Below are 23,320 nucleotides of genomic sequence, written 5' to 3' on the forward strand. Positions count from 1 at the left end.
GTACTTGACCTCTATATGATACATTTTACAAACATTGCATTCGTTTTTGAAGAGACAATCTTTCACTACATCGAAAGTTGAAGGCATGCATACCATTTCATAATATATCTATCTATAACTGACTTAATAATAATCTTGATGAACTCAACGACTTGAATGCAACGTCTTTTGAAATATGTCATGAATGACTCCAAGTAATATCTCTAAAATGAGCAAATGCACAGCGAAAGATTTCTTTCGTACCTGAGAATAAACATGCTTTCAAGTGTCAACCAAAAGGTTGGTGAGTTCATTAGTTTATCATAAATAATCATTTAATAACTTTTAATAGACCACAAGATTTCATATTTCCATTTCTCATAAACATACGTCCCATACATAGAGATAAAATATCATTCATATGGATTGAACACCTGGTAACCGACATTCACAATATGCATATAAGAATATCCCCATCTTTCCGGGATCCTCCTTCGGACATGATATAAATTTCGAAGTACTACCAACGAAGCAGTGCTTCAGTGGTACCAGTCACCTATAAACCCTGGGCCCACGAGAATATACCCTTTGCCAAATATGGGGTGCAGGTTCGAATCCCTCCGGGGGCGATATTCGGCCTGCAAGTTCTCGTTGGGTATTGGGGGGAGGTGTCTTACACGGTATACTTAGCCCTTACTGGGTGGGTGCTATAGGTGCCAAAGGCACACGGGGTCAGGGTTTCCCCACCAGATTAAACCTTTTTGCCAAATTTCGAAGTACTAAAGCATCTGATACTTTGGATGGGGCTTGTTGGGCCCGATAGATCTATCTTTAGAGTTCGCGTCAATTAGGGTGTCTGTTCCCTAATTCTTAGATTACCAGACTAAAAAGGGGCATATACGGTTTAATAATCCAACCATAGAATGTAGTTTCGATCACTTGTGTCTATTTCATAAAGCATTTATAAAAGCAGCGCATGTATTCTCAGTCCCAAAAATATATATTGCAAAAGCATTTAAAAAGGGAGCAAATGAAACTCACCTAATGTATTTTGTAGTAAAAATACATACAACGACATTGAACAACAAAACAATGCAAGGTTGGCCTCGGATTCACGAACCTATATCATTTGTATATATATTAATACGCGTAATTGTAATCGAACAAAGTTGTATATATATTTATTATAATATATTATTAAATTGTAACCTATTGTTATGTATTAAAATTATTATTCATATTTTTATATGTGTTTATATTATTATTTATATTATCTTAAAACACTTTATATACTATATGTAATTTAGTTATTATTATAATTAATAATATTTAATATATAAAAAAAATATAGTATGTAGTATACTTTCATATATAAATCTCTTTTTTTTTGTAAAATTAATAATTATAATATTGTTAAAGTAAAAATGATAATACTAATACTTAGGTATAACCATGAAACATGATAATTTTACTAATAATGATTCTTTAAATAATAATATAGTTGTAAAAATAATAGTTTTTAATATTAACAATACTAATAATGATAATATCAGTAGTTTTTAATAAAATTAAGGATTTAATAATAATAATGGTGATAAAATAATAATTTTTGATATTAATACTTAATATCTAATAATAATAATAATTATAACAATCTTGTTACGAATGATGTTCTTAATAATAATACTTTTTGTTAATAATAATAATACATTTAAAATGTTACTAATACTATTATTAATGATGATAATAAATTCATATTACCTTTATAATACTAATAATAATATTATTACTTATAATAATAATAATGATAAAGTTTATAATACTTATACATGTTATAATAATAATAATGTTTATAACTTTAATGATAACCATAATAATAACACCAATAATAATAATAATAATAACAATAATAATAATAATAATAATAATAATAATAATAATAATAATAATAATAATAATAATAATAATAATAATAATAATAGAAATAAATTAACAAGGTATACCCTTTAAAAGCTTGGAGTAAAAAAAATGTTGCAGACGAGACTCGAACCCACGACACCTCGCTTCCTCAACACACACTTGAACCAGTTGGGCTACGCCCATTTTCTGAAATTTTACATAATGAAAACTTATTTAACCCGTAATTTATCCTTCCTATATCTTCTTCTTCTCCATCTTAATCAAATCAACCATAACTCAACCCACACTTAATAATCGATTATCAAAATGATTTTCGAGTATTCAAGAAATTTAAAGACACACATAAAGAGTGATTAAGTAGTTAAAAAAAAAAAAAAAATTAAAACCATACTCCTGCTCGTCGCTGTTCTAAGAGAAAAAAAAATTGATTTTAGTTTTGGATACGTATTTGGCAAGGATCATAACACAAAATACTTTGTAAATCAAACCTATAAACTTTTGGAATCGTCAATTGATCTTAAAACACTCATACGAAATCGAATTTGATTGATGTTCATAGGTTTGACTTTTTGAAACAAAACTTTGACTCAAAAATTCACAATCGATATCATGAATTAGGATTTGATATTTTGCAGAAAGTTTGAGTGTATGATTCCTAACACAATAGCAATTCCAGTTTTTGAAATTAATTTGAAATCGAAGCTTTTGAAAAAATTAACACACGGCAGAGGGAGTAAATGGGTTTAGTTTATTTTTCTGTTTTGTTCTTCACTTAATAGCAGTTAGAGTAGTGATATATGATAAGAGTGATGAAAAATCGATTGCTTTCTGTCAATAAAATAAGGTAGTTGTTCTTTGTGACACTGAAAGTCGTCGACCAAAAACTCACAGGTAAACAGAAGATGGAAAGAAAACAAAAGAAATAATGATAATGATAGATAACAAATAATTGAATATACCTGTTTATATATCTATAACAATATCTGTAAATATATCTATAATTATATCTGTAACTTCCTGCATTTATATTTTTTTATTTTTATTTTACGCAGTAATTAATATTACACCCAAATAAGCATATTAATAATAATTGTAATACAGTTTATATTAATAATCATAATAATAAAAATACTAATATAATATAACAATGATAATAATGTTAATACTTAATAATACTAATTTTAATATAACAACTTCATATTACTACGTGATTATCTATAGGGAAGAAAATCTTATAACTTTCTAAATACCATTTATAATTTACTTATTTTTCAATATTTATATAAGTAACTTATGTATATAAATTTTTATATATGTTACATATATCTTTTTTTTAATATATAGTATATAGTAATGTATATATATATATATATATATATATATATATATATATATATATTGAATATTTAGTACTTGTAAATTTTACAAATACTTCAATATAATAGTTATTAATAGAGGTCTTATATATATATATATATATATATATATATATATATATATATATATTGATTTGTAATAATTTTATATATCTAGTTATATATATTTTCATTTTACTAATAACTTACTTAATTGTTTGTTATTTTATATTTTTAATTCTAACTGATTAATGTATGCTTCATTAATTCAAAATATTATAAATACATTTATATTTATATTTATATTTATATTTATGTACATATATATAATTATTTGTTCGTGAATCGGCGGGAATAGTCAAAGGTTAAATGATATTATGAATATAGTTTACAAACTTTGTTACTCAACATTACAGACTTTGCTTATCGTGTCGAAACCATATAAGATTCAAGTTTTAATTTGGTCGGAAATTCTTGGGTCACTATATAATGTTTACGAGGGTGTTGCGGTTAATCGCGAATATTGAGAGTAGAAACTCCTCAAATGGTCTAGTGTAATATACATCCATGATACCCACTATAACAACAGTTGGGGTAGAAACCCATCTACAATAGGGTGACCACTGAGTGTACCCCAGAAAATTGATTTATCGGTCCGTGTTTCGGCGATGTCCAACCATAAGAGGGAACATTTTATGAGCGCAAAGACTTTCCAACAAAATTTATAAAACCAGCATCCAAAGTGGTGTAAGAGTTTCTATCAATGAACTTAATGGTAAGTTTCATCCTTAAACGGAGGATGAGAAGAACTGTGATCCAAACACTCTGTAGTGTAATGCAAAAATTTGATAAAATCAATCAAAGGAGTTTTGAAAAAAAGCTTTAAACGTTTGATGTGACAACATAAACGGAACGAAGTTCTTAGTAAATTTAGAAGTATGTACAATGTGTACCATTTTATATAAAATAAATTGATTTAGTCAAACAGCTCAATAAATGAGTGGTTTTAAAATAATTTTGAAGGTATGATTTAGTATATACTAGCTAAAATAGGTAAGGGTAAATTTATTCATTTGAATCCATACATACATATATGATTTTATAAATTGTATACATGAAAAAATATTTCATTACTTCTATTCGCCCATAAATCTCGTGAGAACTGCCCAATTAAACAATTGTGTAAAACTCCCAATGATAAACAGAGTATCTGTATTTCAGAGGCTACAAGTTGAAGTAAGATCGTGGAAGATCGAGTAAAGGACTTGAATCGTCATGCGACATTTGACCAACAAATGTTATGAGGTCATGAAAACTAATGAGTTAAATGTTGTTTTGACTATTATCAGGACATAAGTCGTGGGTCCAAAACTGTTCCCGAGCAAAGCTGTTGCTAACAAGCGAGTTATGAAGGATAAAGCATGAGATAGATAATCTGGTTAAAACAAGCTTCTCGTATATCAACAAATAAGATAATGAATATTTTCCCTACCCATGTAATACATCGGAATTTCTGAATGAGTAGTGTAAAAATTTTCTTTGACTCGCTTTCTATTCCTCATGTCACAATATTGGAACTTCTTTATGAATTACCATAATATAATCACGTTGGCCTGACATCATTATATTATACTAATTCATAATTTCATTCCAATAGCACTACATGAGGTCAGGACACGCGATCAACCTCGAATTTCCACACAATTTCTCTAAAATGATTTCTTAAACAATGTGCTAAGGATAGCATAAGAGACAAAAACATCAAAAGTAATGGATAATAGTAACTATGACATAAAAATGTCTTTGAAGTATCCAGAATCTTCAAATGTCAAGAATGACGTTTCCAGTTCGCAACCCAAATCACAAAGGCACGTAATATACAAAAATATTATATACCTAAACATAATAGCTAACATTGAAATGCCGAGCCTTTAGAAGTCAAGAATGACATCTCCCGTAATATAACTCAAACGTCAAATACATAACCATAATAGATGACATAGAAATATCGATAATTTCAGAAGTCAAGAATGACATCTCTCGGTTTCACTATCCGAAGTGTTCTTGTAAAGATAAACTCGCATGAGTCGGAGAATACGTTTAAATCGGAATGGGAGTCGCTCCCGGATTCAGAACATAACAGAGATGTATGTATGATAACAATATACATACCAATACGATACAAATAATCACATATAATAATATATTATAGACCGGGCTGTAGACTAGACTCACTAATGTACCCTATTGACTCGGGTAACGACCTCAATGTAGCCTAATTCCCTACAACCTGGCTCTAATACCAACTGTGATGGCCGCATCAATACACTTAACGGCTCCGTCACTTGGTCCCACAGCTTGATCGAACTTTAAATAAATTTAATAAACAATATTGCATTCTTTTATTCAAAAAGTTTCCCAAAAAGGAAATTTACCAAAATATGTAGTTTAACTGTGACACCGCTGATTTTTTTTAAAATACGTGGCGGAAGCATAATATTAATTAAATACGATATTCACATTAACTATTATTAATACAACCTGTGTCACATGTCAATACAAAATACTTGTTTATACGGAGAAGACATATTTACAATAAGTTTACAAAAGATTATTATTTTCATAAAGCAAGACAACATCAGAGTTGACTCCTGTCAAACATAACATCACCATGTCCGTCTTCTCCCAAAAGCAATATCTACAAGCTACAACCTGCAGGGAGGAGATGGAGGGAAATTAGCACGAAGCTAAGTGAGTACGACTAACTACAGGCCATAGCATACAGAAGTGTTATACTAATCATGTCACATACTCTAACACACAAACATCACCCAGTAGTGCAGTCTACAGAGACTCCGGCGGTTCGGCCAAACCATTAACCTCCAGTTGATCGGGCTGGGGTTTACTGGAAGTTCCTCCTACATACCGTGATGCATAAATCATCCACACGTGACGAATGTGTCATTCAAACATATACTACACGGACGCAAATAGGCTACCACATGAGGAACCCAACCCGTAGGTTGATCTCTCCTATCGAATTAGGCTACCAAAAGATAGGGACGTACTGGGTTCCAATAGACAAGCATCAATCAACATGCAGTCATCACAATGAACTAACTAATCACACCAATAAGTATATTTAACAAGCATGGCAATCATAATATAACATGCTACTATATACTATATTCTCCAGTTAGTCCCACTCACCGATTACCAGCAAACGAGAAGGTATTCAGCTATCTAATCACTGAACCTTCTCTTTCTCTTTTTCTCCTGAGAAAAACATATACACAAGTTAGTTTCTGTCCGTTAACCCCAAATAACACAATACATAAATTTTTGTCAGAAAAAGTATCCGCTAAAATTTTTTGCTTAACACTTATGCACTTTCAAAATTTACATTCAAAATTTACATCCTGAACATCAAAATACAAACAGGCATCATAACGGCTAGAAATCAACACTTGGTAAAATATTTCACTGCCAAAGACACTCGGTTGACTGTCATAGACAGTCGGCCGACTGACTTCACTCACTCGGCCGAGTGTCTAGTCACTCGGTCGATGGTCTTTCACAGACACCCTCGGCCGTGGGTCTTACACACTCGGTCGATGGTCTAGTCGGTCGGTCGAGTGTCTCGACACACTCGGCCGACTGTGTTTATCTGCAGAAGCTGAAGCCAAAGTGACGGGTTTTACCCAAATTTGACTAATTCTTGCTCTAGATCTCGATTATGAACTCAAAACTGACCACATCGAAGACACTATACATTAAGAAACATAAACCCACAAGATTTGGACTCAAACAACATCAAATCTAACCATTTTGATCCAAATTACTCATTTTGTAAAAACTAACATAAAAACCCAATTTTCTTAAAGATTAAAGCATGAAATGCTACAAATCTTATCTTGATAGAATCAGTAAAACACAAGGAACAAGATAGTAAGAAAGATTCGAGCTCAAGAACAAGGATTCTAGATTAGGGTTTTGATGTAAGTGAGAGTGAAGGTACGGTGTTTTGAGAAGAAGGGTCTAGAAATGGAAAGAAAGAACACAGACTAGTCACTAAATTGTGGTTAAATCCCACACTGTGTGACACACGGGTATTTATCAGTTATCTGATATCTTTCGTACATCATTTGGCAACCCAAACGAAGTCCAAATTAAATAAACAAACCTGTTCTGTGACCCTTGTCACAAACTGGTCCTAACCACATTCTTATTTAATAGTAAATATTAAATAAAAATAAAAGCATATATAAACACAACACTAACTTAAGGGCAATTTAGTAATCTTACATCTAGACCCGATTGAGGATGTTACATTAACAAACCTAACATATTAAATAACCAAAGTTGACAAAAACACTGTCAACCAAATACCTACAATTTAATAATCCAAAATAGAATGCAAGTTCAATGTTTCATAAAATGTTTAACAAAATCTGCCCAAATGCATGCAGACATTTCTAACACAGCAGAAGCACCAAACAACTCAAGTACCTGTGAAAATATGCAAGTAATCTGTCAATAAAAATGTTGAGTGAATTATAGGTTTAAATAAACGAATAAACTTTAGACCACAAGATTTAAAATGTTAGAATACATAAAATATTATTTCATTATCTATGAGCCACCTGGTAACCACTTAACCATTTACTTACCTTTGCCAAACACAATATATACACTGAACATGTGTATCTTCAAATAAATACGAAGTACTAATACCTTCCGATTATAAATTGCTAGCTCAACTAGCTCAAAATGGGGCTGTCAAGCCCGATAAATCTATCTATAGGATTCGCGTTCACCAGTAGAAACCAGTGATTACAGTTACCAGACTAAGGAATATTTTTGTTCAACTCATAATGAATAATTTAAATTTAATTGCCACTTGTGTCTAAACGTAAAACAAAATGCATGTAATCACATCCCAAAAATACTTTAAAAAGTATGAAAATGGGACTATAACTTACCTTAATGAAAATGAAGTAGTAACACAGAAAATGTGAACTGCACGAAGTAAAGTGATCAAGAATGATCACAATGCCGACCTATAAATAAAGCAGGTCAATATAAATAACTAACTTAGGTCAAGTCTTAGTATGATAGCTATAGTACTTGTTGCAAGCATAAAACAACACTCAGTATGCTTCGGTTTGATCAGGACGGCGTACGAACACATACTTTCTATTTTTAGAAAGTTTCTATTTTTGGCAGGTTTCCATTTCTGGAAAAATTCTATTTTTGGAATGTTTCTATTTTTAGAAAGTTTCTATTTTTGGAAAGTTTATAAGTTAGGAAAGTTTCCTTAATTAGAAAGTCGACAAAAGTCAACTGAAAGTCAAAGTCAACCGAAAGTGAACTCAAAAGTCAACCTTGGTCAAACATAGTCAACATTGAATTTTAAAGTATAAGTTATATCAATAATATAAGTTATAATGTTATTTAAAGTCATATACGTATAATTATGTCATAACATAAGTTTAATTAAATTAAAATGAATTATTAAAGTTAACATAAGTTTAATTGATATAATTAATATATCATAAGTATTTAATTAAATACTTAAATATTAATCATAATATAAGTATTATTAATTAATAATAAATTTTAATCATATCATAAGTATTATTAATTAATAATGAATTATTAATCATAACATAAGGTTTAATTATAATTATTAAATCATAAGTATTTAATAATTGAATTATAATTAAATAATAACTAAGCCTTAAAATAATTAAATAATTAATTAATCCTTATTATAAGTCTTATTATAGTAATCTCATATCATAAGTTTAATACTTACCATAAGTGTTTTTCATTAATAATAAAAGTATTATTAATCATAAGTTTAATTAAAGTTTCATTAATCAAAATGTAAATAAGAAATGATATAATAAATATGTATATCATAAGTCTTAAATTAAATTAATCACTTTTATATCATAAGTAATTTAATGATAATGAAAATCATTATTTTATATCATAAGTTAGATGTTATAACCATAAATTTTAATTAAAAGTTCATCGGGTCATAACTTGAGCCCCGGGTATCGATTTTCGGCGAGTCTTATATATATCTCCACCTAACCAAACCACCTGACACATTAGTGCACTCAAGAACACCCTAAGAACAGCCACCAAGTCGTGACCAACAGCCACCATTCAACTTGGGACTTTAATCTGATCAAAACATATTTTAGTCATACAGGGTGATCCGTGGCTCGGATTTCGATGACCCGAACATGAATGTTCATCCAACCATCAATACTAACACACTAGTACACCCTAGAGACTCCAAAAGTGATCAAAAAGTCGGACCAAACCTGAACACATTCGTTTTTATACTTTGATTTCATGAAAACACCATTTTAATCATAATTTAAGTTCCGGGAATCGAAATAACATGAATCCCGAGTCTAAAATCAATGTATTGATGAGAGGAACACATCTAGACACTTTAATTTAACAATTACATCATTTTATTTTACAGAAATGATCAAATACTCCGCTGTCCAAAATCAATCAAACCGAAAACATGCGATAACGAGTGATTCTATGCATACAATCAATAATACAACAACATACAAGCATTATACTATCATAATAACATATAAAATTAGTAAAATAATGAAAATATCAAAAATTTAGGGTTAGGGTTTATACCCTAATCGAGAATCAAAGAGTATGTGCGCGTAGAAGATGATGAGAGCAACCCGGAAATGATGAAAGCCCTTTGAATTGATTAACAAATTGATGAATGTGATGATGGTTTAAGGGTGAGAGGTGATGGCTCCAAAAATGGGGAAGAAGGAGATGATTTTTTTTGCAAGTATTAGAAAGTAGGTTAAAATGAGAGAATGGAAAATGAAATTGTAAAATTCAAAATGGAAAAACAATAAGGCTAACACTCTCCCTTAGGGACTTTCTACCGAAAATTACAAGGGGGTGGGCCCCACATGTCCCACAATGATAAATGGTTAAAAGCTTGTGGCCCGAATGCCCGAACGAAACCCGAAACGCGAAAACACCGCTACGCGAATAAATATTCGGAGAGATAACAAATACGCGACGAATAAAATATATAAACACTATATATAATCATATGACATTAAAATATCATATTTAAAATAATTTGAATTTAAAAAATCTCAAAAGTTTAACCGTTGGTTTGATAACCGAAATGATTCGCCGGATAGAAATCCACGAGACGTAGAAACGTACAATTTAAAATATGAATACAAATATTCACATAACACATAATAATTAATATATTATCACTAAAATAATAATATAGTTCATAGAAATGACGTGGCATGAATAAAAATTAACGGACATTAAATAATAAACGGTAAAAGATAACAGAAAAAGTAGGGTCTTGACATAACGCCCCTGCTTTTTATCGTTTCCCAATGACCCATGAGTGAATCATGTATACATCAGCATTAGGTGCATTATTTGGGCTTGCTTCTTCATCTTCTAGCTCGTTGGGTTGAGTAGTGATTAATTTCGTACCTTTAGATAGCGCCATTTGATTAAACCAAAATCGTTTAGTCTAAATAGATTTCGGGTATGAGTGCTTGATTTAGAAAAAAAAAATGGATCGAATGTTTTAACTCCAATAATTGTGCAAACCCCGATTTGAAATCTGGATTTCAAGGGCGTAAAACAATCAATGAGATTAACCTTATTCAATTGGAATCGAATAAGTTAATATCATAGGGTGAAGATTAATTCCGATATCGACCGAAATCTTGATCGAAACTGTATAATCGATTGGAGGGATGTTACGGTAATTAATTTGGTCAGAGTAAAATTTATGCATCCATTGTTGTCGAATGAATGATCTCGTTTGTGTATTTATAGATGTTATGAGGGAATGGTGACGTGACACATGTCTCTTTCATGGGTGTAACAAACTTTGTCCATCTCGAGGGCTGACGTGGCACCTGTCCCTTTCATAGGAGTAATCGAGCAGATCCTAACAAACTTTCCTAGATTCATGGGCTGACGTGGCATGCAGTTTGTTTGTATGCTTGTTCCGGGATCAAGTACTCGTTCTGGGACAGTGCACTTACTCTGAGATGAAGTGTCTGTTTTGGGACAATGCACTTGTTCCGGGACATCATGCTTATTCTGGGACGACGTGCTTGTCCCGGGATGTAAACTTGTTCCGGGCCAGGAAAACTAAACCGGGAGGACGTGGTAATTCCAGGAGTATGGTGGGTCTGACCAAGTCGTGATGGACGAGTGCCTTGATTAATCTAGAAGGACTTGTCTTGTGTTTGTTCAAGTGTTTCTTCACGGTATCTGTTATGATCGGGCAAGATTTATTGCCGGTTTATCAACAGGCTTATTTGTGTGTCAATATAGTCCTTATCTTCTTAACGTCTTTGCATCAGGATTGGTGATGCCGGTAGCGTGCATGCTTATCCGGGCTAGATCTTTACGTAGCGTCCCCGGCTAGCCTCTGTCCAGTATGATCGTTCCCGGGTTCATACATAAGTAACCCTCTGGTCAGGTTACTGCGGTGATGCCGGGAAGATGTTCTTTCCCGAGATGGACTACGCCAGGTGAACCCTAGCCGGGATGCTGCTACTTAGTGTCTTTTGGAGATGGAATCATCATGCGTATCATCAGCCATCGAATGAACAAACTAGAGACTAAATTGTTAACAAAAACATTGAGTTTTTTATTAGATTAAGTGATTAAAACTTTATTTTGTTACTTTTAATAAAACAACCGTATGAATAAGTTACTCGGTCACATAAACTGAATATATGAAAGACATTTGAGGTTTTTTTTTTTTTAAAGAGTTTATGAAGCCGATTGTGATTAATCAATGTTGAGAATTCTATTTGTGAATACTGTTTAAGTTTATATGTAATCAAATTGCTTGGAATTAATTATTAGAACAATATTGTCAGTATTGTGGTGATATAAGTTTATTGTTGAGAATGAATGCATGTGAAACTGGTTGGATATGTTTCATGAAGTTGGTTTTTTTTGTTGGGTAAATATTTTGTCTCATTTATACATATTTGTTTTTTGAAAGGCAAGTCTCTCAAAGTGTAACAAGTGGGGATTGAAGTTGGATATGTTTTTTTTATGTGTATTTGTTTTGCAAAATTCATGGTTATGATTGTTTGATATAAATTAGTTTTTTTCATTATTATAATAATCATGATAATAATTTAATTTATATGTGATTGTGTATAAGTTACACAAAAAAGTCATTATGGAGTATATGTTACATTATGAGTTTTGCAACTCTCATTCATATCCATATTGAATATAATTGTCATTAATATATTAGTTACATTGAACTTAAATTCATGTAAATGAATCATAAATTTAGTTTCAAGACTCATGTTTTGGACTATAGAGCATTTCAATTATTTTTTTAATAACTAATTTAAATTTGCGGTGAATCATTAAACAAACTTGAAATAGTTCAAATACTATTATTTGATCCATAAGTTATCTTTGTGATGATTATAACTGTTATTTATTCTTCTACATGTTATAGACATTGTATCATAGAAAGTTTTGTATTGAAGACAAAACAAAGTTAATCATTTTTGTAATGATTATAACTTTCTCTATTTTGAAAGAGGTACTTTCGTTAAGAAATTGTGATCATAACAATCAATTATTTTTGTGATTATTATGATAAACTTTCTTTACGTTATCTATCCAATTTAATATTTATTAATTCTATATTTGTTATAGAATTTGTTGAGAAAAATATAGAAAAGTTTATACGGGATCAAATTTATTTCATATTTCTTTGTGAAATATCAGATATATGAATTATTACTAAGTGTAATAGTTAAACTTTCTTTGCATTAGAAAGTGATCTCTTAGTGAAATTAGATTCTTTTTGGAATTAGTATATGTGATATGATTTGATAACTTTGCATGATTAATAATGTTAGTTGTAGTTTAATGGTAGGATTTGTGAATGATAATTGGGAACATAGTGAACTTTTTCTTCACTACCTATTGTGAACAATAATTTGACATAATTATATTATTGACAAAGTGTTTTGTATATGGATAGATATTAATTAGTCTTGCATAATTGTTTGTATATTAAAAAATTGGTTTAATTGAACTTTGTGTTCTATAATAACTTTCACATCCAACAACTGTAACACCCTAGACAAATCCCACATCGCCCACGGACATGAGTGATCATGAGATTATAAGATAATACTCACGCTTAAATGACACAACGCGTTTTGGGACCACAGGCAGAGCGGGTGTGCGAGTACGTTATGGTTAAGCGTGCTCAGGCAAGAGCACTACCAGGATGGGTGACCTCCTGGGAAAGTGCTTCTCGTGTGTGGTCACCAATAAAAAGCCGTGCGGCTGCGGGCAAAGCAGACAATATTGTGGTCATGTTAAGCTAGGGTGTTACAGAATGGTATCAGAGCCACTCATGTGATGTTGGGGGTGGTGGGGCAAACCTCATCGAGGACGATGAGTCCCTGAGGGGGGGTGAATGTAACACCCTAGGCAAATCCCACATCGCCTACGAAAATGAGTGATCATGGGATTATAAGGTAATACTCACGCTTAAATGACACAACGCGTTTTGGGACCATAGGCAGAGCGGGTGTGTGAGTACGTTGTGGTTAAGCGTGCTCGGGCAAGAGCACTACCAGGATGGGTGACCTCCTGGAAAAGTGCTTCTCGTGTGTGGTCGCCAATAAAAAGCCGTGCGCCTGCGAGCAAAGCGGACAATATTGTGGTCATGTTAAGTTAGGGTGTTACAACAACGTTGTTGTTTAACTTAACAAAGAGTTTAAGTTAAATATAAACAATTTAAGAAAAAATTGAGAAGCATGAATATCCAATACGTTTGGAAGATCAAGAGGCTCAAGAGTTCTTACCGCATCTAAGAAATGTATATGAGGAAGAAATAAATCTCTAATTGAATAGGAGTGTGAAGTGTGTGACACTTAAAACTAATTAAACTATCACTCACATCATGTTGTTGAGTAATTTTTTGACTTTAACTGTTAATATATATTATCAACATTAGTTGATATACGATGATCAAAGTCTTAAGCGTGAACATTGGTTCACGCTTTAGTTATTTTCTTACCTCATAGTTTGGAGCATACGATGTTTGCACCATACTTATAATGAAAACATCAAGTTTCGTTTTGGATTGTATATGGTCACCATGGTTAGTAAACTTTGCGTTTGCATCTTGTCCTCTGTGAATTGTAGGTTTGAACATGGGAAACCATTTATTAAAGGATAGTGAAACCTTTGTAGAATTTTAATGAATTTTATTTCTTCAAGTGAAATGGAGAAATGTGGGAAATAACTTTTTAGATGGAGTTGTAAAGATCAGTTCATACAAGTTTTGTCTCGATCGAACTTGGATACCTACATAATTGTTCGTCAAAACTTAATATCTATGTTGATATTGGTTTTCATTATTAATTTCACGTAATGTGGTTGAATTCTCTTTAAGAACAAGCTCATTTGATAATGGTTTTATTCTAAATGATTTTGGCTTTATCTAAATGATAACTAAAGTCCTCACTTACAACTTCAATATGTTTGAATGAAGTAAGTAAGGCATGCTAGTTTAGTCATATTGACTAACAATACTTCTAGCTAGTCTACTAAATTATTTATTTTTTCTTGCTAGATAGTGATTAAGTGAAATTGAATTGTGCACTTATAAGCATTGCCTAGGAGGAAAAGGCTATGAAAAATCATTTAGAAAGTAAACTAAATGTTTTGATCCATTCGACTTGCCTTGATCTATGTGGTCTTACGAACGTTTACGGGACATATTATTTCTACTGATAACTTTTTTTTTCTAAAGTTGTTTTGAAATTCTAAAGGGTCGAATTAATTTCAAAATTATATGAATTTTGTTGAGAAGCAACTTAAATGAAAAATTATTAATATAATACAACTTGAGGATGTGAATATCTTATGATTTGTTCATAGCACTATGTGATGCTAAAAGTATTCAAACATTATTTCTCTACTCCAATAACTCCACAAAAAATTTGTGTTTTGGAAAGTTGGAATAATCTCCGCTCTTGTGAGTGTTTAACTAGGGGTGGAGAAATGATTTCTCTTTATTCTAGGATAGAGGAAGGATTGTCTACATCCCACCTCCCCCATACCCCATTCATATGGGATTGGGTATTGTTGTTGTTGTTGTTGAAATTTGGAATAAACGCTCCTCGAATTGGTTAAGGCGATGACGGGGTAATATGAAATCCCACATTCGTACCTAGTTAAATGTCCTAGAAAACTACTAACTTTCACACCATATAAGTTATGGACAAATTATGAGCACAATTACAATGTCATATGACATTAACGTTGTGAAACCTATATATTAAATTTATTATATAAATTTTGGAAAATTGATCCAAGAGTGTGAATTTTTTTTTTTTTCACCAAATACGTTTACAATGTGATGACCCGGAAATTTCCGATCAAAATTAAACTTAAATCTTATATGATTCGACAAGATAAGCAAAGTCTGTAATGTTGAAGTCTCAAAAACTTTGAACTATGTTCATGTAATCAGTTAACCTTTAGATTATTCCCGATGATTCACGAACATCGATGCATAAATAAATATGTCAATATATATATATGAAATCTATACATATGTAATATTGTAATATATATAAAATTAAAGATTCAATAAATTATATAATTGGTAGACATTATAAATGGTAATATATTAACCACTAAAGTTAAATATGTAAAGTAAGATATAAATTAATTAAAACGAATCTATATATATTACTTCTATATACAATTAATATTATAGGTATATTGTAATATATAAAAATGTATAAATATTAAATATAAAAGATATGTTAAAAAATAAAAAAAATTAATAAATTGTAATATTTATATATTAAATGTAATTACAAGTTGAAAATATAGATGTAGTAGTAATATTATTATTATTTTCAATATTACTATTAAATAATAATATCAATATTAGTATTATTAATATTATTATTATTATTATTGTTATATTTATAATTAAGAGGTTATGTTTACCAAAATAAAGATGTTAAATATATATATTATTATAAGAATGACTAAAACTATAATTTTAGTTATTATCATTATTATTATTATTATTATTATTATTATTATTATTATTATTATTATTATTATTATTATTATTAAAAATCATTTATTATTATTATTATTTTTATTATATTAATTACTTGTATCATTATCTTTAAAGTTATTATTATTATCTTTACCAATGTTATTATTATTATTATAATTATCATTAATGTTATTATTATTATTGTAATATTAGTATTATTATTATTATTAATAATATTAATGGTATTATATTTATTAATAAAAGTTGGTCCGTATAGGTTAAATACAAAAACAGATATATCATATCTTTATCATCATTTGTTTCAATTTTTTTTATATTTATTTGCTGCTCATGAAACCTGTCTTCCTATTAAGTCTGCGAACTTGTTACGATTCCAGCACACATTACAGACAAATTCAATTGAACATCCCTTTCTACTTCTATTTTTTTATTTATTTTCTTTCTTCCTGTGTTATATACTGTCGATTTTTTTCCTATAAAACAAACGGGTAGTCAACCAAATCCTCGTTTGCTATTAATACTTATCAATTATCAGTTGTAATTACTTCAAACTATCAAATTAAACAGATTTTTTTTTCTTTCTTTCTTTTTCCTTTCAGCTCGATACACCTCTGTTTCATATTTTTTTTACCAAATCACGAAATCGAAATAATTGTTAAAATCTAGAATTGCGGTGTTGTTAGTAATCCTTTATGCAATCTACCTGCAAAATATCAATTTCCAATTTTTAATATCGAGTTAGAATTTTCAAGTCAAACCTTAATTCTAAAAAGTCAAAACTCGTGTTCTTCGTGAAAATTTGAGTTCGTGTTTGAATTTCTAGTTAAATTGTTAATGGAGAAAGTTTCTAGGAATAATTTAACACTTATTTCATGTTGTAAGTTTGGACTAAAACATTCTTGAAATCAAAATTTATTATTTATTATTTTTTTATTTTTTTTTACTTCGTAACAGCAGCAGCAACTTCCTTTTTTTTTTACTTATTTAAGAACCCAAGTTATATATTCTGATGGTTTGAAAGTCTTAATTGATTTCATAATTACGTTATTTTGTTCTTGGATGTTCTCTGGTCGAACTTATTGAAGAAGAAGAAGAACATACAGTAACGTAATAAATAGATATCAGATTTGTATTTAAACAGAAAAGCAGTAATGGTTCCATGGTTTGATGAGTGTGTCGGGTTTTGAGAGGTCTCGGGTTCAATCCTTGTTTGGTGCATTTCTTTTTAGGGTATACCTTTTCTTCTCATTTCCATTATTATTATAATTATTGTTATTATTATTATTATTATTATTATTATTATTATTATTATTATTATTATTATTATTATTATTATTATTATTATTATTATTATTATTATTATTACCTTCATTATTATTATTGATTATGCTATTATTATTACGTAATTAATGTTATTACTAATATTAATATAATGAAAGTTATTATCTTTAAAGTAACTAATATTATCGTTCTCATAATGGTTATTATTATTATTATTGTTACTTATTAGTATTTTGGCATTATTAACTATTATCAATATTATTAATTTTATCAGGTTATTAGTAAAATAAGTATTATTATTATGATTATTATGATTAGGATTACAAATTAATGTTATAGAAACTTTAGTCATTAGTTTAGAAAGTTAACACAAAGATTACGAATATAGAAATCTTGGAGATAAATAGTATTATGAAAATGATACAAATTAATATGATTTTCATTTATATTAATATTAGTACCATCTCTATAACTATTAGTAGTATTATTATTAACATAAGTATCATTATTAACAATTTCATCATTATTATTAAAATTATCATTTTTAAAGTTATTATCAGTATTAATATTATTCTTAGTAAATCATTAATATCAAAACCATCATTTTTAAACAAAGAAATATTTTGTATATAAAACATACTTATTACATATACTACAATTATATTAATAAGCCATATAACTATATGTAAATCATATATAACTATATGTAAATCATATTAACATTTCTTATAAAAAAAACTTATATACAACAAATTAGATATTTTTCAGATATAGACATATTAATACAACTATATAAATAATAAATCATTCTCAAATATATATACAAACTAAATATATAATATATAAAGTTATAAGATATGAAATTGTTCAATTACGGGTATATATTTTAATATATATATATATATATATATATATATATATATATATATATATATATATATATATATATATATATATATATATATATATATATATATATATATATATATATATATATATATATATATATAAATGATATAGGTTCGTGAATCCGAGACCAACCCTGCATTGTTCAATGTCGTCATATGTATTTTTACTACAAAATACAGTATTGTGAGTTACATTTGCTCCCTTTTTAAATGCTTTTGCAATATATATTTTTGGGACTGAGAATACATGCGCTGCTTTATAATTGTTTGACGAAATAGACACAAGTACTTAAAACTACATTCTATGGCTGGATTATTAAACCGAATATGCCCCTTTTTAGTCTGGTAATCTAAAAATTAGGGAACAGTCACCCTAATTGACGCGAATCCTAAAGATAGATCTATTGGGCCCAATAAGCCCCATCCAAAGTACCGGATGCTTTAGTACTTCGAATTTATCATGTCCGAAGGGAGTCCCGGAAATGATAGGGATATTCTATATGCATATTGTTAAGGTCGGTTACCAGGTGTTCACCATATGAATGATTTTTATCTCTATGCAGTTTGCAAAATGCCTGATATGAGATTAAGTTTATGAGAAATTGTAATATGAAATCTTGTGGTCTACTAAAATTATGAAAATGATTGATTACGATAAACCTATGAACTCACCAACCTTTTGGTTGACACTTGAAATCATGTTTATTCTCAGCTATGAAAGAAACCTTCCGCTGTGCATTTGCTCATTTTAGAGATATTACTTGGAGTCATTCATGACATATTTCAAAAGACGTTGCATTCGAGTCGTCGAGTTCATCAAGATTAATATTAAGTCAATTATAGTTGGATATATTATGAAATGGTATGCATGCCGTCAAGCTTCGATGTAATGAAAGTTTGTCTTTTAAAAACGAATGCAATGTTTGTAAAATGTATCATATAGAGGTCAAGTACCTCGCGATGTAACCAAATGTAATATATTCGTCCAGATGGATTAGGACGGGGCATTAGATACAATCAAAAGGTCATGTGTTCATAGGTGAACAAGTCAGTGGTAGTTTAGCTAAATTTGAATCTTGAAATGTAACGTTCTTGAAAATGAGTTTCCAAAATGTCAAGATAAAAAAAAAATACAGATTTGTCTATGAGTTGCTACATAATTATCTCAAGTTGTCATTTAATATAAGTAAAATGGATCAAAATAATAGAATAAGAAATGGAGTCAGTATCTAATAGATACAAAGGTCAAAAGGTCAAAATGTGGCAAAAGGGTACAACCAACAAGAAAAGTTAACTATGTGAAAACCTCATATATTGTTATAAATTCACCAAATTAGTTTGATTCTAGCCATGATGACAATGATAGACTGAGTTACATCATATGAATATATGAAGCTAAAATATTTCTTTCTCAATGAAGAACTGTTTCAAGAAATCTTGTGTAGTTTTCTTCAACAGCGTCCACAAACAAATGGTACTTTGTAGATTGTTTGAATTAATCTATGGTCTCAAATAGTCTTTGAGAAAATGGTATATGTACTTTCACAATGTAATCATTTCAAATGATTTCATTATAATCAATAAGGATCATGAGTATATACTAAAAGGTCTAAATGAATTTTTTCTATCGTTAATGATAAATTTGTGAAGAGGAATGTTTGTGTGGGTGAGTTTCCATGTATTCTTAAAACTAGGTTTTCAAGAGATTGTTCAAGAAGTTAATAGCTCTTTCACGAGAGTTTATATTAACAAGATCATTGAACATGTTAAACAAAATTGTAATCCCACTAACATTCTTATTGTGAAGCTTGAGCAATTTTTTTCCCCCTTAGTCTCCACAATGAAATGAGCAAATGAAAATTGTTCTTTATGTGAATACGGTTAGATATTCTTTGTACGTTATGAAATGTACAAATTTTTTTACTTTCTTTCCATCTTAGAATGGTAAGCAAATGGAAAGCCATGAAATTGATACTAAGGTATCTAACTAGTAATGTTGGCTTATTGTGCTTTAATGAAAATCATTTACAACAAAAGACAATACACATATTGACTGGGTTGTTATCTCATGGAGTAACAAGAAATAGTCACATGAAGCCTTGTATACAATGGAGGCTGATTTTTTGTATTTCAGCCATGGTTCAATAATGTATGTAGCTTAACCGCTTTTTTGAGAAACTTGGAGCTTATTACAAAGTTATCTGTTTAGTAATAGATTACTTAAATAGTAAGAACTTTTTAACATATGAAAAGAATTTCAAATTCCATTGTAAAATAAAGCACATAGTTGTCAATTGCAACGTTACTTGGCGACATGGCTGCAAGATATATAATAAATATGTGGTACATATCTACGAATGAAATGGTTGCAGATCATTTGAGAAATCCATGCCTAGAGAGATATGTTTATGTGACATGTCACATCTCAAAGGTTGCATAGTTTTTGAGATTGTACCGAGTTGTATTTTTCCCAACATATCTAGCATTCTAATATCCATGAGTGACAATGTGTTTGTCAAATCCTATATATAAAGTATTATTGTAAGAAAAGTATGTCGGAGAGATTAGAGATCAGCCCACTCACATAGGTGATCAGCTCCATCACTTTGGTAAAAACTGGCGAAGTAGCACATTTTAAGTATTTTGTCTGAGTGACAATTGAGCACAAACTTAAAATATTTAATGCTACAGTTGTAATGTTTACAACAATATCTGAATTACTTAAGTTTCACATTATCTGTCTCTTAATATCCAGATGTGAGTTCTTGTGAGAAAGATGTGTTTTTATGAGTAGATGAGTGAACTCAATTTTGAACATTGAGTATGTTTAAACTATCATCTGTGTAACATTGATTTAAAGACATACCTCCATTAGGAAAGGAGAATGTTGCAGCATGTGATTCATACCACATGTGATTAAGATGACCAATAAGGGAAATAGAAGAAAACGATCTTTACTTCTATGTCATGTGAGTCCCTTGAGGTATTAGCAACCTTAATTAATATCCTTATGACTTTTTCTTGTCTCTTGAGGCTTAGTTTTATGTTTGCTATCTTAAGACGTTGCTTAAGGGTTATGAGCAATTCGACCTGACATGACGTTCTTAGAAAAGCAAGTTGGATTAAGGCCAAAGGGTTCTAAGAGAAAGGAAGATCATTTGAAGTTCACATTAATTTGTATTCACCGGCAATTATCATGTCTTAATGACAAGTCTTAGTGATAAATGACAATTGGGAATACAATATGGTTTTATGAGCAAAACTGAGATCATGTGAGCTGTTAATGTGATTAATGACCTAGGATTTGCATACTGATTCTACTCCTATCGTAGTTTATTGAGACGATATATATTCCTAACAGATATATAGCATGTGTGCTTTCAAAGTATGTCGGTCGCACGACCTATTGTTCCGGTATGAACTGTTCGCCAGTTACACGATTGTTCTCTTGAAATATAGCGAGTATATCAAGTCAGTTACATGATAGCCTTTGTGGTTACCATATAATTATTATATAATGGAGTTAGGAGGTGCATAGAAAGAGTAGAACTAAGACAACAAATACAAATATATATGAGAGAACATTTGTAAGACCCTGTTTCAGTTTCAGACTTTTGCAGTTGATTGGGACACCATCCCAATGGTGGGACGCCTTCCAGTAAAGAAAGATTGGATGCCATCCAGAATGTTGGACGCCGTCCAATTGGTCTGTCGGGCCAGCTGTGTAATTTTAAGATTTTAAAAGGGGTATATTGGTCTTTTCACTTGGGGTTGGTTTGGAGCCATCAAAGCTGTAACACCCCATCAAAAACCATTAACGGCGATGTTAACTCTGGTCCCAGTGCTTAGTTTGACTTCTATGTAACAACAAAGTTTTACAGCGGAAGCAAAAAGTACCTGAGAATAAACATGCTTAAAAAGTCAACACGAGGTTGAGTGAGTTCATAGGGTTGTCATAATTAATGATTTTGATAATAGTGATAGATCACAAGATTTCAGTTTCCATAAATATCCTTACACCGCAGTGTAATAAAAAGATTCTACAACCATGGGCACCTGGTAACAGCCTTAACGATAATAATATAATAATGAATACCCCTAATGTCTATAGAGCACCGAATTAAGTGCGAAAAATACCCTCGAAGTACTAAACATCCGTTGACTGCTAGCGCGACTGGTCCAGATGGGGTTGTCAAACCCGATAGATCTATCAATAGGATTCGCGCCTATGGTACAGAGACCAGTAGATTAAGTTACCAAGCTAGGGGAATAATTTGTGATTCTAACCCATGTAGAATTAAGTTTAGTACTTGTATCTATTTTGTAAAACAGATATAAAACATTGCATGTATTCTCAGCCCAAAAATATATACAAAAAGGGAGCTATGCAAACTCACGATACTGTATTTCGTATTTCGTAGTAAATATGTGTATGATGGCACTGAACAAGTGCAGAGTTGTCCTCGGATTCACGAACCTATATCAAGTATATATATTAACACATATACTCATAATCGAAAAAGTTTATATATATTATTTCATTTGTTATATATATATATATATATATATATATATATATATATATATATATATATATATATATATATATATATATATATATATATATATATATATATATATATATATATATATATAATACTTATATATATATACATTTTATGTATAAGTATTTGTTTGATAAAATGATTTTATTAATTATAATG

This window comes from Rutidosis leptorrhynchoides, chromosome 9 (assembly GCF_046630445.1).
Source record: "Rutidosis leptorrhynchoides isolate AG116_Rl617_1_P2 chromosome 9, CSIRO_AGI_Rlap_v1, whole genome shotgun sequence".
NCBI lineage: Eukaryota > Viridiplantae > Streptophyta > Magnoliopsida > Asterales > Asteraceae > Rutidosis > Rutidosis leptorrhynchoides.